Source organism: Ixodes scapularis, unplaced genomic scaffold (assembly GCF_016920785.2).
Source record: "Ixodes scapularis isolate PalLabHiFi unplaced genomic scaffold, ASM1692078v2 PGA_scaffold10__122_contigs__length_95168666, whole genome shotgun sequence".
Classification (NCBI taxonomy): domain Eukaryota; kingdom Metazoa; phylum Arthropoda; class Arachnida; order Ixodida; family Ixodidae; genus Ixodes; species Ixodes scapularis.
The window spans coordinates 12,027,695-12,040,249 of NW_024609836.1; the positions used below are offsets into that span (position 1 = coordinate 12,027,695).

General features: G+C 44.3%; 1 pseudogene; it reads right to left on the reverse strand.

Moving 5' to 3' along the window:
* Window positions 1–1,055: 1,055 nt before the first annotated feature.
* LOC115326686 lies at window positions 1,056–2,177 on the reverse strand (annotated as a pseudogene).
* Between the last annotated feature and the right edge of the window lie 10,378 nt (window positions 2,178–12,555).

Below are 12,555 nucleotides of genomic sequence, written 5' to 3' on the forward strand. Positions count from 1 at the left end.
GTTTAAAAAAGTTAGAGAAACCATGAACCGACAACAACCAGACAGATTATGATTTTGCGTGGTTTACTTTCGTTTTGGAATTTCAGGCGTATCGATATTACTAAAGCATCTGTATTTGGACGCATAATATAATATTTTCACATTTATTGGATGTATCAGATTTACTACAAATCTCAATGCTAAAAAAAAGTCTCACCCGCTGCTCGGTAGTTTTGGATCCTTGAATTCAGATGGCTCAAAAAGTGATCAGCGCATAGCCGATAGTTTCTTCCATTAAAGTGGGCTGCTCCGTACTACTTCAGCTTAGCATCGAGGTCAGCACGTTTGCAACTGTGCACCCACATACGACAGCTGAAATGCAAAGAAAAAAAAATTGTTAAGAGCAAGGAAAAAAAATGTGAACGCTTTGTTTATTTACTTTTTTAACAGTTTAATTTGAATGCTGCATAACTTAGCTACTCACGTTTGTTCGGCCTTCGGGAAGCGGAAGAGAGAGTTTTCACCACATCGGAAAAACGTGTTTTTGCAATGGTAGGCAACACATGGCATGCCTGCCATCTCTAAGTATGCTCTGGTGTATGCTCGAATGCGGCCGGTTGGTCAACAAACGATGACCCGTAGCAGACGTGCCGGCCGGCGTACACAAATAAAATTCGAATAAAAATGCATAGCGAGCTTACACTTGTTAATATATTTAATAAATGTCAAAAAGCACGTATCACGATTCTGGATTAGAAACTCAATCGAAGGCGAAAATAGGAGGTTATCGCAGACGGCAGTGCAAGAAAACAACAACAACAATAACAAAGTTGCAGACGGCCCTCCAAATGCCCGGGCCTAGCGTAGCGGACGAACCGGGGGTAGTAAGCACCGAAGCTACGAAAAGAGAGTAAAAACTAAGCCAAACAAAGCAAGGATACGCGATGGTTTACACAACGGGCAAAAAAAAGAGCAAAAAAAGAAAAAAAACAACAAAAAAAATACACAGAAACATAAAAGCAGGAGGTGGTGGTGAATACGTTTATTTAAGGAAAAAAATATATATCTCTGGAGACTCGAAGTTTTCATGACGCGGTGGCCTCAAGGCTTGGCATCGTCTCCTCGGTTAAAGGTGTTAGATGGAGTTTCCCAGGTCTCCCTCAGAAAAATACTCTAAGAGAGATCTGAGGATCCTGGTCTTGCGTGAGGTGTTGCCCGCTGGGTGCGTCCAGTCCTGCAGTTTTGAAGGTCTTTCGTCATTCGCCATCTTACTGAAGATGAGTGTTCTGAGGGTGGAGAGGGCCACACATTTCCAGAGTATGTGTTTAAGTCTGGGAACGGATTCCTCGGCTTGACACCGCTGGCATCTGGGGCCGGGAGGGACAGCGTAGGGTTGTTGTTTCTTAAGTCTTGCCAGGTCCATTTGGTATCTGAACCTGGGTGTGACTGCTCCTCCTGTGCGTATGCGGCGGAGGATCACCGATTATTTTCTCTTGAATTCTTCCCTAGGGAGAGGATGTTGTTCTGGGGTCCATGATCTTGCCAGAAGATGTTTTCGTGTCTTCTGGGCTAACCTGAGTTCCTCCCTTGGATCGTATGGGGGAAGCTCAGTGTCTTGTTGCTGTGGTGTTGAGCCTGCCGTAGAGGACTGAGACAACAGGGACGGTTGTGTGAGATTCCTCATCGCCTGCTGTGCTGCCTCATCAGCTAGCTCGTTGCCCGAAATGCCTTCGTGCCCGGGAGTCCACTTGACATTAATTTGAATTTTCTTGGATCTGTATAGTGAGATCGCGAAGGCGAAGATAGCGTCAATAGTGGGGCTAGAAGAGGACCTGTATTTCTTGAGTTCTCTGATGGTGTCTTGCGAGTCGGTGTAGACAATTAGCTGTTGTTCGTCTTGTAGATGGGGTACTGCCCCTCGGATGGCTTGCAACACCGCCTCCCGTTCGGCGAAGCCCGGCGTGTGGTGGCCTCGAGGGTTACCTTGAGTCTCTGTCCAGGTCGCATTCCCTTGGATGTATGTGGCTGCTGTTGCCCAACCCATTGAGGAGATGCTGGCGTCCACATAGGCGATCATGTTTTTTTCGTCCTCAACAAGCTTAGCCAGCTCCTTCTTGTGCATGCGAGCGTAGTGTTCTCGTCTTTTCTTGTGCCGCGCAGCGTCCATGTTTCTTGGGAGAGGTTTGCACCCGTGAGTTACGTCAACGAGTTCCCACGGAGCTTTGCTCGGCGATATGGGGGCCTCTTCTTGTATCTCGATTCCCATGTACTTAGCAATTTTTCTTCCCTCGGTTGTATGTTGTAGACGGGATAGTTGAGCCTCCTTCTGTTGGTTCATAAGGTCTGTGAGTTCTGGGAGGAAGATGCACTTGCTTACTTCCTCTGCCGAAGTGTGGCGTGGGAGCCCAAGGATGGCTTTTCTTGCTCCGTTGATCATGCTTTTAAATCTGGAAAGATGGGTTTTCGTGAGCCGGTAGAATCTCGCCGCATAGGCTATTTTGGATACTAGCACTGCAGTCACGAGTTTTTTGGCTGTTTTTTCCCCATCCTCCCATTTTCGTGGATATTCTTCGGACGAGATTGATACCTTGTTTCCATTTCTTGGAGATCTTGGCCAGCTTTGCTTATTCTTGGCTGGTACCCAAAGTTAATTCCAAAAATTTAACGGAGTCTGCTTTTTGGACTGTGTCTCCCGCAAAGGTAAGACCTAGGTTTTTGTTGTCTTGATTGCGGCCGTAGATGGTATATTTAGTTTTTTCTGGCGATGGGAACATTCCCACATTAGCAAGATATTCTTCGATTGTGTCGAGTCCCTTCTGCAAGGCGACAACTTGGGTTTCGGGAGGCCCTTGATGCGTCCAGATCGTGATATAATCTGCGTAAATCGTCGCCCTGAGGTTGGGTATTTTATAAAGTTTCCAGAGGAGTGGTGCATAACGATGTTGAAAAGTGTAGGTGACAACACTGCGCCCTGAGGAACTCCAATGTTATTTTCTTGAAGGGTTCCTTCTCCACACTCTTTGTCATATCCAGCTCGGATTTTGTAGACCCGTCCCGAGAGAAATGATTTCACAAAGTCTAGTTGTTTACCCGTGAGGTCTTGCTGCTCCATCCTGCCAATGACTGACTGATGGGGGACAGAATCGAAAGCCTTCTTTATATCGATAAATACAATCACTCGCATTTGTTTTTTTACTGGGTGCATATCCACGACGTCTGTGTATATTATCTGCAGACTGTCCTGTATGCACAAGTTCGGTCTAAATCCGGTTTGCGTTGGATGAAAGATGCCGAGGGTTTCAGCGTTGTGCTGAATCCGTGCGAGTACCATTCTTTCCATAAGTTTTCCCATGATTGAGGTCAAGGAAATAGGTCGGACGTTTTTGGGTCAGTTGCTGGCTTCCCTGGTTTAGGTATTGGTGTGACCAGGTTGGTCACACCAATACCTAAGTTGCCCGCTTTCCCAGAAGTTGCCGGCTTTCCCAGATTTCGTTAAACCATTTGAGGATAACAAGACTGGTGGCCAGGGGTGCGTTTCTGAGCATTAGCACTGTAATTCCGTCTTCTCCAGGTGCACTCTTGCTTCTGCGCTGTTGTATCGCCGCTCCGAGTTCCCACTCTGTGAAGGGGAGGTCTTCCGGCTTGTCTGCTGGTCCCGAATGGGTTGGGTGGTAAATGATTTCCTCCGGTTTCGTTGGGGGTTGTGGAAAGAAGATGTCTCCCAATTTGTTGAGAATTTCTTCCGTTTTTTCATTGGAGAGGAGTGCGATGACCGGGACAGGGCTGACTCCTTTCTTTTTTCCTGACATGGAGTTGAATGTCTTCCACACGTCTCTAAGGTTGGTTTTCTCGTCGAAGGACTCGCAATACCCTAGCCATCTCTCGATGGATAATTTGTTTGCGTATTTGCTTGCTTCTTCCGTTAAACGGTTGACCTTGTCTAGGTGTTTTTTCTCTTTCCCTTGTCGGTACTTTTCTAAGGCTCTGGTCCTTTTGTCCCATAATGCGAGGAGATGGTAGTCTGGTTCTGGCGTGTCTTCATAGACTTGCCTTACTTCTGTGGCAATTTTTGTAGCTGTTGCGAGTAGTGCGGTGATTTGACATGGTTCCAAGACATCTCCTTGTTCTTTGAGGTTTTGCCTATATTTGTCCCAGATTATTGTTCTCGTTGGCCTTTTTTGCTTAAGATTATTGCCTCCAATGGCGACGTCCATAATGATGGGGAAGTGGTCGCTGCCCCAAGCGTCCTGCGTCATATCCCAGCTTATCTTGCGAGCTGTTGTCGGTGTGGCCAGGGTGACGTCGATTATGGTGTCTAACTGACAGCTAGTTAGAGAGTGTCTCGTTGGTCTAGTAACATCGTTGATGAGTTCGAGACCTCCGGCTTCTATTGCTTCCATAAGTTCTTTGGTCCTGCGGTTTTGCTGTAGATTAGCCCAGTCCTCGATTCTGGCATTGAGATCCCCTCCCATGATGAGGTAATCGTCTGGATATTGATCCTTGAGATAATTAAGCCATGAGTGATCATATGGTTTCGAGGGACAGGCGTATGCAGATGCAATCGTTAGTCTTCTTTGAGTGGTCTGGAGTGCGACTCGTACTGCTACCACCTCTTGGTAGTCAGTGCACCAGTTGTCTGTGTTTATGACAATAAAGGCTAACTTTTGACTGATAAACACATTAACCTGAGCCTTCACCTCCTTTTCCCCATCATTGTTACGTCGCCCCGCAGGAACGGCGCGTTTTATTGCTGGGTTTGCTATCTTGTGGTAGCCAGAGAGGTCAATTTCATCAGTGCGTGTTTCTTGCAAGAGTAATATTGCCGCGCGCAAGGCTGAGAAAGCAACGCTCGGTCACGGTCCTCCAGAAAGTTCCCGTTTATTCATGTACCGCACGTAACTTCTATCATTTATCCCTGCATTTGTTTTCTAGAAAGTGCGTGTTCATTCTCGCCCCGATCACGCGACGCTCGAACCGCTTTCGCCGAATCTTCGAGATAGCGACGCACTCTAGATAAGAGGCCGACCGCGACCTTGTCGAGTCAGTCTCGCCTCAGCGTTTGATCGTGCTGCTTCGCCGCCTTCGACGCCCGCGACGCTCTGTTGTTATCTTTCTTTTGTACCCTTATATTTTTGGCACAAGTTCGCCACATTAAAAGTTTATTTATTCCTGTTTATTTCTTGTTTATTACACTGTAAAAAATTTTCACCCCATTTTACGGGCAAAAGTTGCTGGTTCAATATTGCCGGTATGGTTTGCCGTAATCTAGAAACGGGACTGTCTGTAAAAACAAGGCATATAATTTCGTAAAATGACGAAACGTCCGTAGCTCACTTTACAGACAGTTATCCGTTTTCCATTTTACGGATAAAAGTTGCTGGTTCAATATTGCCGGTATGGTTTGCCGTAATCTAGAAACTGGACTCTCCGTAAAAACAAGGCATATAATTTCGTAGAACGACGGGACGTCTGTAGCCCACATTACGGACAGCTATCCGTAGGAAATGTGAAAGCTATTTGCACTAAATACCGAAGGACTATACCTTTCCGCCTTATAAGGCCAAAGCCTCGTGCCATCCGTACCACCTGCACCTTCGATACATCATGCGACTCACCTGGCAGAGCTCTAGATCTGCTGCAGGGGTGTCACCTGACGTATCGGAGGTGCAGGACTGGTGCGGATGACTCGTAGCTTTGGCCTTATATATTCGGAAAGGTATAGTCCTTCGTTATTTAGTGCGGACAGCTTTCACATTTCATATAGATAGCTGTCCATAATGTGGGCTACAGACATTTCGCCATTCTATAAAATTATATGCCTTGTTTTTACGGAGAGTCCAGTTCAAAAAGACGTAAAGGTCAAGTGCTTCATTATTTAGTGCAAAAAGCTTCCATATTCAAGCAAGCCTAAGTCACATGAAGCTTTTGGGGTAGATTGGTATGGAGAGTTCATAGCTCCGTCATTTAATATATGAACTTGAATAATCTTTCATCCTCAGCCAAAAAGTTCATGTTTTGCAAAAGAGAAAGAGCACACAACCTGTACTTCTCAATGCCAGGATTTTGTTTGTGTGAGCTCAGCTGTTCCTATAGATGACAGCTCAACAAACGAACCAATTAAGAAGTTTCACCACAATACCTTTATTGGAAGAAGGCATGCCTTGCTTTAACTTTGAAGAAAATTTACATTATAGTTGTCCTTGTGCTGGCCATTTAGATGCCCCTCCATGCTTGTGCTTGAAGTTGTCATTCAATTGAAGACCTCCTCGGTATCTTCATGGTGCATGTAAGGGCAGCTTGAAATAAAGAGCAGAAGAGGATTTGCATTCAAACATAATCGCAACAAAATGTATATGACATGCACGGTTAAAGTAAGTGAGCAACGTGCTTACCAACTAGCCTAGCTCCTACTAAACATGACATATAAAATAAACCCCCCATAAATTGAACCAAAGTAAAAATTTGCATTGATTTGAATACCGAACCATATCAAGTGCTTGAGAAATAAAACTAGCCAATTAAAATCGCACAACTATTCAGTGATATTAAGCACATTGGATTGAGCCAGATCTCCCTTAGTATATACACTAGGCTCACGATAATTCAAACTCGGATATTCAATACTTCTGGTTAAGTCAAACAAATTTCAAAACTTTGGTTGACCCGTTATGTTTTCAATGTATACTCATAAGCCGCTTAACTCGAACAATGTTTTCGTGTAATTCATACTTTTTGTTCTCGCAGCACCGTTGAGTGCACTTCTTTCGGAGCAGCGGTGCACTGCGGAGAAGCAACACCCGTGGAGCTTGCTTCCGCTGGTGTTGCTTTTCCGCAGTGCACCGGTGCTTGGTAAGAAGTTTGTTTAACGGGGTTAAAGCAGAGCAGAACCGTGTATAAACTGTCTTACTAAAAGAGTGCGAGAGATAAAAAGGGAAAGGGCTACCGGCGCTTTCCCCCTTGCTGGAGCGTTAACGACAGTGAAAGCCCCAGGTGAGAGGCTTTGCCGGTGTTCGGTGTAAGCATTGCCCGAACTTCGTTCGTGTTTTGTTCTCTGTTTTAAACTCCCAAACTTAATTAGAGCCACGGGCTTGGATGGCAACAGTCCCTTGGTCATCAAGGCACCGTTGCTCAGTTATACGGTGCACGAATAACGACAGAAAGCATCGAATACTGTCTGAGAGCCTGTGTAGCTTGCACGAAATCCGGCAAGGCGAGTGCGACTGCAGTGTCTTTAAGCTCCATCGCTTTCCACATGACCCTGATTTCCGGCAGTAGTGGCTTGCGTCCCTAAATCAAAAAGACTTTTCCCCAGCACCATCTTCTCGACTGTGCTCGGAACATTTTGTGAATGGAGTGGGCATCACATTTAACGCTGTACCGTCGATGAACACGGGGTGCGCTCGCAAGGTGTGTGCAAGTTTTCTCCTGATATTTGCTTTCAGCTTGTAACATTTTGGAACTGAATTTATTTTAATATAAATATTTCGAAGTGGTGACATTGACTCCATTTTATTATCTACAGCACTTAGTTGAAGGCTGATTTTCGTCGCCAGGTGTGGCTAGCGATTGTCAAAAAGTTAGTTCTGTTGCTTTGCCTGAATCGCAATCTCCTGTGCAATACCAGAGAGTCATGAGCCCATGCTGACCGTCACAATGCGACTAGATTCTTCTTATTTTCAAAATTAGTACATAATGTAGCTGGAAAGAAACCTTCAATTTCTGTTGCTTAAAGTTGAAACATTCTCATGCATCACTGTTTATAAACATAGAAACATGCTCATGCATCACTGTTTATAAACATAGAAACATGCTCATGCATCGGTGTTTATAAACATTTTATTTGAGGATCCCATGCCAACGAGTGTGTCTTTTGTCGAGAACTGAAAACAGCAAAGTCGAGATGGGCCTTTTGCCGGAGCGAGTCGGTCAATGATTCAACGATTCGAAATTGATGCATGAGCATATTTCAACTTTCAGCAACAGAAATCGAAGGTTTCTTCCCGGCTACATTATGTACTAATTTTTAAAATAAGAAGAAACTAGTCTCATTGTGACGGTCAACATAGGTCCATGGCTCTCTGGTATTGCTCAGGAGATCGTGATTCAGGAAAACAAATAGAACAAGCTTTTCGACAATTTTCAGCCACACCCGGCGGCGGAAATGAGCCTTCAACTCAGCGTTGTAGTTAATAAAATTGAGTCATTGTAAACACTTTGAAATATCAATATTAAGATAAATTCAGTTAGAAAATGTTACCAGCTGAAGCAGCAATTATCTCGAGAAAACTTGCACGCACCTTCCGAGCGTACCCCATGTTCATCGACGGTACAGCGTTAAGTTCGGTGTGCGCTCCATTCACAAAATGTTACGAGCACGGTCGAGAGGGTGACGTTGAAGAAAAGTCTTTTCAGTTTACGGAAGCAAACCACTGCCACCGGAGATTGGGGTCATGTAGAAACAGCCGCACTCACCTTGCCAAATTCCGTGCAAGATACATAGGTCCTCAGACAGTATTCAACGCTTTCTGTCGTTATTCGTGTACCCTAAAACCGAGCAATGGTGTCACGATGACCGAGGGACTGTCGCCATCGATGCCCGTTGCTCAAATTAAGTTTGGGAGTTTAGAACAGAGAAGAAAGTGCAAACGAAGTTAGGGCAATGCAGATGCCTAACACCGGGACACAAATAGAGGGCTTGACAAGATCTCTTGGCCAACCAGAAGCCGAAAAGAATCTCCTAGCCGTGGTAGTGAGAAACAGTTTTAATAAGTGCGTAAGGGTTAAATGCAGTACCTCTTCATGGTTACGGTGCACAAAATGTTTCCATTATGGTTATGCAAGAAGATGTAAGAAACGATTGTGCCACTTGATTTCTGTTTTGCTCAAACAAAGTCAAATCGTTTCCATGGAAGATTCCCGGCGCTCGGATTATGTCAATCGTTCTGTTGGTCGTGCATGCTTTTTATATCTTCTATATCTTTATGTATCTTCCACCATGATGTTGCATGACCGTGATCAAAACATCATGTGCACCATATTTCCAGTCACCGAGAGTTACCACGACGCACTTATTAATTTTGCTTTTCGCAACCACCACCAGGGTATTATGCGCAGCTTCTGGTTGACCATATTTGCATTTCTGAAAATGCTCTGGAACATGCCCGGCCCACCTTCGGCCAATGGTGCTTCCTTATTTGCCTCGTATACATTCCAACAAATGGTTAAACTCTCCCTATATACGTCTCTGAAGCAAAGGAGACATGAGCGACAAAAAGGGGTGCTGCACTGCAGTTTCAACAGCAACTTGCGTGGACGCTGTGATGTGGAGGCGTGGCTTTACGTCACAGCATTCACACATGTACAGGGTGATTCAAGGAGAGGCCAGGCTCTTTGAATCGATTGCAAAATTAGGTTTCTTAACCTATCGCGCTGCGACTTTGTGCAGCGTTGCCCACAGATGGTGCATTTCTTTTTGTAAAATTTGCAAAGAGCAAACTTACCCGAGAAAAAAGTAAAGAAAGAAAAAGGCTTAGCTCCTATGGAAACACAGCGAAGCCACCGGTCTTCAAACAACACGGTACTGTTTCGCACGGGAAACAAGAGATGGCGCAAGCTGTCGCGACGCCAACTGCCGCCAACCAACCAGCAGACGAAGCTGAGAGCCGGCGTCTTTAGCAGACAAGGAACTGCAGTTCCTTGTTGTTACAGCGCCTGTTTTTGTTTCTGCGAATGTCGCCGCCTGCGGAACGCGCACCGCTTTTGAGTCGAAAAGATTGTCCGCAAAAGACGCCCGCTCTCGGCGCCGTATGCTCGTTCGTTGGCGGCGTTCATTGCGCCATCTCTTGTCTCCCGTGCGAAACGGCGCCGTGCTGTTTGCAGACCGGTGGCTTCGCTGCGTTTTCACAGGAGCTAAGCCTTTTTCTTTCTTTACTTTTTCCTCAGGTAAGTTCGCTCTTTACAAAGTTTACAAAAAAAATGCACCATCTGTGGGCAAAGCTGCACAAAGTCGTAGCGCGATAGGTTAAGAAACCGAATTTTGCGGTCGATTTAAAGAGCCAGGCCTTTCCTCGCATCACCCTGTATAAGAGACAACATTTTTGCTGGTTGAACAAAATTTTGTTTTGAGGTGTCATGCGCTGTCTAAACAGTCCCCGATAAACAACATTTTTGAGGGTTGAATAAACTTGTGTCATAAATTTTACCAATGTTTCATGAGTGGCATACCTGCTTATTATTAGTAGGCCTATGTAGAGGAAATCATCAGATATCTGTTTTGTGTGTGCAGCCATCCATGTAGCAAATCATAATTTATCTTCCAACATATTTTATGAACTGATAACTCGAGCTTTTGACAATTCATGCAAAATTCGTGGCTTCCTGGAATTTGAATTAATGAGAGTTTACTGTATGTCACATTCAAATTAATAGCTTAGCTTCTTGGGCTTAATGTAAACTGGAACCGGCTAGTGCAACTAAGTCAAAGTAGCAGTAAAAAGAAGCTGAAGCACTTTTTAAGAAATCTGAGTTAAGGGTGGACTTCCATAGCATTTTGTCCCATGAATTCAGCGATCGCACTAAACTTGGGCGAAAGTCAACGTAAACTGCATTTATTTTTCAAAAATATGTGCAGTGATTGCAGCAGGGCATGCAGTGAGTCTCTCTTCCACCTGTAATCTGTCCAAAGCGTCGTGACGTCATTGTTGGCATCCCCAAGTCAGCCGATTGGTGAACAAGGGTTATCGGACCCTGCCAATGACGTCACTTTTGCTAGTTTTTCTTTTCACCGTTCTAGCGCTCTGCTTTGTTCGGTGTGCCGCAACATGCAGGGCTACGCTGAAATTTTAATGAATGATTATGACACTCCTACTAACAAGATCAAAAGAAAACTTAAGACACCATTTTTAAGATGTCCACATTCTAACTTTTTTTTTTTTTTTGTAATTCAAGGATTTTTTAGTTTTTCTTTAAACAGGGTGCCTATAAAGTACTTCATTAACCTGAAATAGCCGCCTCGGTGGCTCCGAGGCGAGAGCGCTGGCCTACAGATCCCCATGTGGCGGGTTCGAATCCCGGCCGAGGAGCCCGCAATCTGACGGAGGCTTATTGCGGAGAAGGCGCCGTGTAATCGAGCTTTCGGTCGCACGTCAAAAGATCCCCAGGTGGTCCAGATTAATACTCAGTCCTCCGCTGGGGCGTGCCAGATGCCCGTCGTTGGTTTGGCACGTAAAACCCACAAATTTGACTTTTTAACCTGAAATACTATACCCGTTTTCACCTCAAGAACCGTAGTAAAACAAGATTTCCACACTAGTGTTAAATTAGAACAATGAGAGCAAAGTTGTTTCATTAAGAGGTGCTCACCTGATATGCATCTGTGGAATCAGGCATTGACTAGCGATGACTTATTCCCCCCAAACTGAAGAGTTGGAAGAGACAAAAGATACTGTTAAAAATCAGCAACACTTCTGATGTGCAAACTTTACTGTTCAAGGCTGCTATTAGCAGTTTACGGCACTGGTGCTCAATCAAGACAATTAGAGAAAAGTTGTTTCTTTAAAGTAAAAACATTATTTAAAATTGGAAGTGACTTTTACCTTCAAAGTGCTATAACGCATGAAATGAAGTATTTAAAAGGTAGTTTTTTTTTTTTGTTCATTTTATTTTAAACTGAATGTGTGTATAGGCCACATGACGTCAGATCACGCGACATCAATTTTTCTGCCAAATTTAGTGGGAAAGCTGAATTGGTGCAAAGGTCACGTAACATAAATCGCTCTGCTAAATTTAGCGGGAACCTTACTTTGTCTCTAGGTCACATGACGTCAGATCACGCAATATAAATTTTTCTGCCAAATTTGGTGGGGAAACTGAATTGGTGTATAGGTTCCGTGAAATCAATTTTTCCGCTAAATCTAGCAGGTAACCTGAATTTGTCTGTAGGTCACATGACGTCAGATCATGTGAAATCAATTTTCCCACCAAATTTAGCAGGGGAACTGAATTGGTGCATAGGTCAGATGACATCAATTTTTCCGCTAAATTTAGAGGGAAAACTGAATTGCTGCATAGTTCACGTGACATCCATTTTTCCGCTAAATTTATCAGAGAGCTTGAAATTGTCTGTAGGTCCTGTGACATCAATTTTCTGCTAAATTTAGAGAGGAAACTGAACTTGTGCAGAGGTCACGCAACAAAAATGTCCCCACTAAATTTAGCGGCAAAGCGCACGGACGGATGGACAACATTTTGGGATTGGAGGGCAACGTTAAAAAGCACCTCATGTTTAAGAGAAAAAAAAAAAAAAGCCGCTCACCTGATGGGCTTTTCTGGAAACAGGCTTTGACTAGCAATAAATTATTGCCTCAGGAATGAAGTGCTGCTTCAGTAATGGTTCCTGCACAAACAATTCAAGTGTAAGAACACAAGCCCAAAACTTTTTCTTGCCATCTTCCTCCCCCTACTTTTTTGTGCATCTAATTAATTTTATCCCTTGGCAAATCCTAAAGATTTCGAAGTGCTTATCCTACGTCTTTCTCTTAGAACCTAGTTCATGTTGCAGAAACTTGGCTGAGTGGA